The sequence below is a fragment of the Triticum aestivum genome, chromosome 3A (assembly GCF_018294505.1).
Source record: "Triticum aestivum cultivar Chinese Spring chromosome 3A, IWGSC CS RefSeq v2.1, whole genome shotgun sequence".
Taxonomy (NCBI): domain Eukaryota; kingdom Viridiplantae; phylum Streptophyta; class Magnoliopsida; order Poales; family Poaceae; genus Triticum; species Triticum aestivum.
Window position 1 is genome coordinate 690,737,341 of NC_057800.1, and position 3,185 is coordinate 690,740,525.

The 3,185-nt window shown below is 44.1% G+C and overlaps 1 pseudogene; it reads right to left on the minus strand.

Annotated features, from left to right (window-relative positions):
• Positions 1 to 1,053: 1,053 nt before the first annotated feature.
• On the minus strand, positions 1,054 to 1,974 carry LOC123057155 (disease resistance protein PIK6-NP-like; annotated as a pseudogene).
• Between the last annotated feature and the right edge of the window lie 1,211 nt (positions 1,975 to 3,185).

Here is a 3,185-nt window from a genome sequence, read left to right on the forward strand (position 1 = left end):
TCAGAATCATAGAGAGGGGGTGGAGGGCAATGCAACCTACCAACAAACTCGACGCCAAAGAAATCTAGGGTGAAAGGTCAACAACCAATGCTAGAGCTACATGTAGTTCCAGAGGGGGGGGGGCGCTGCCCCCCCCCCAATAGCCCTAGCATATTTATTGAAGCAAAATGCTTTTAGATGCTTGATGTGTTCTCTAAGCCGGTAAATGATGTCTTGTAGCTCATGCGAATGGGAAGAATCCTCCATCCCAAGCTTTAATAGTACGACAGTGAGAATGTTTTTCACATCTGGTTTATGGGAGACTGAGACAAATGCCTTACAGTTTAATTTCCCCCAATCTCAGCATACACTTGTTTGGCAAGTGTAGTTTTACCCAAACCTCCAAACCCCATGATGGAAACCACTTTGGGTTTCTCCCGAGAATCTGTCAACAAACTGACAAGCTCTTCTTTTAGGCCATGAACACCAACAAGGCCCGTTGCCTCCTTGTCCATTGTCAATATTTGGTAATCCAAACCACAATGCCAAGACTCGAATTGATGCACTCATCAATCTTGTATCTCTCACGTCGAGCATTTACCTCCACTGCGAGAACTTTGAGCTCCTCGATCCGATTAGCAATTTGATGTTGTATCCCCAAACTCCTGAGACGTCGAGCCATCTTCTTTACAAATCCTGTGTTTGCATGGGCACATTTAGCGTCACGCATAAACTCATTGATGCAGTTCTCCATATCATACATCTCCCTGACATGGTCCTGCCAGTTTTTTGTTGAGGGATCAAGCTTGCCCATCAGTTCCATCCTATCAAGGAGAGTTTTCATGGCGTCGAGATCGTCTTTGAGGTAGGAGGCCTGCTTCCGCATCCCATGAGCTTCTTGTACTCCTCGCTGAGTAGCTTAGTGAGATTGTCGAGGAGCAGGTTCATCACCCCCATCTTCACACTCGCTCCCATCTTGATCAAGTTTAGTTCCCCTCATGTGTCTCGCCTCAAAATCAGAGAGGGGGTGGAGGGCAATGCAACCTAGCCAAGAAACTCGACGCCAAAGAAAATCTAGGATGAAAGGTCAACAACCAATGGTAGGGCTACATGTAGTTCCAGGGGGGCGCTGCCCCCCCCCCCCCCCTCCGCCATAGCCCTAGCATATTTATTGAAGCAAAATGCTGTTAGATGCTTGAGGTGTTATCTAAGCCGGTAAATGATGTCTTATAGCTCGGGCTAATGGGAAGAATCATTCATCCCAAGCTTTAATGGTACGCCAGTGAGAATGTTTTTCACATCTGGTCTTTGGGAGACTGAGACAAATGCCTTACAGGTTAATTTCCCCCAATCTCATCATACACTTGTTTGGCAAGTGTAGTTTTACCCAAACCTCCAAACCCCATGATGGAAACCACTTTGGGTTTCTCTTGAGAATCTGTCAACAAACTGACAAGCTCTTCTTTTAGCCCATGAGCACCAACAAGTCCCGCTACCTCCTTGTACATCATCGATATTTGGGAATCCAAACCACAATGCCAAGACTCGAATTGATGCACTCGTCAATCTTGTATCTCTCGCGCCAAGCATTTACCTTCACCACAAGAACTTTGAGCTCCTCGATTTGGTTAGCAATCTGATGTCGTATCCCCAAACACCTGAGACGTCGAGCCATCTTCTTTAAAAATCCTGTGTTTGCATGAGCACATTCAGTGTCACGCATAAACTCATTGATGCAGTTCTCCATATCATACATCTCCCTGACATGGTCCCACCAGTTTTTTGTTGAGGGATCAATCATGTCCATCATTTCCATCCTATCAAGGAGAGTTTTCGTGGCGCCGAGATCGTCTTTGAGGTAGGAGGCCTGCTTCCGCATCCTGTGAGCTTCTTGTACTCTTCGCTGAGTAGCTTAGTGAGCTTGTCGAGGAGCGGGTTCATCACCCCCATCATCACACTCATTGCTATGCCGATCGAGTTTAGCACTTCACGCATCGCCCCAGAACTTGAGAGTGGGTGGATGGCAATGCGACCAAGCCAAGAAACTCGACGCCAAAGGAAACCTAGGATGAAAGTGACAGAGCTACATGTAGTTCTGAGGGGGGCACTGCCCCCTCCCCCCTTTAGCCTTAGCATATTTAGTGAACCAAAAAGGTTTAGAAGCCCTGCCATACCACACCCCCCCCCCCCCCCGCACAAAACACACACACACAAAGATGCATATTTTCTCTTTGCCCCCTCTTTTTATTCTCCTGTAGCTCAGGTGCTGTCAACATCTAGAAATAGAAACCTACCATCCAGAAATACCAAACAATAAGCAGACCACACATGCAATTTTAGTAAACTACATGGAAAAACTAATAGAATGCACATCTAGAACTTTTTAGAATGGAGTAATTGATGTCGCAGTTGATGCATTTACATAGCAAAAGTCATCATGAAGACATGAACATTATGATGTTTTCGAGTTCGGGAAGTTTGTGAATAACTTACTCCAAGAGTTGTGTTATTTTTTTTGCAAAGAACACAATAAAACATGCAAAAAATATTTGTGAATGACCAAACTATGCACAATGATAACCCACAAGTATAGGGGATCATAATAGTTTTCGAGGGTAGAGTATTCAACCCAAATTTATTGATTCGACACAAGGGGAGCCAAAGAATATTCTCAAGTATTAACAATTGAGTTGTCAATTCAACCGCACATGAAAGAATTAATATGTGCGGCAAAGTATTTAGTAGAAAAGTAATATGGAAGTAACGGTAGCAGTGGCAAAAGTAATAGTATTATTTTTGTAGTGATTGTAACAGTAACAACGGAAAAGTAACTAAGCAAATATCAATATGTGAAAAGCTCGTAGGCAATGGATCAGTGATGGATAATTATGTCGGATGTGATTCCTCATGCAACAGTTATAACATAGGGTGACACAGAACTAGCTCCAGTTCATCAATGTTATGTAGGCATGTATTCCGAATATAGTCATATGTGCTTATGAAAAAGAACTTGCATGACATTGTTTGTCCTACCCTCCCGTGGCAGCGGGGTCCTATTGGAAACTAAGGGATATTAAGGCCTCCTTTTAATAGAGTACCGGAACAAAGCATTAACACGTAGTGAATACATCAACTCCTCAAACTACGGCCATCACCGCTAAGTATCCCGATTATTGTCACTTCGGGGTTAACGGATCATAACACAT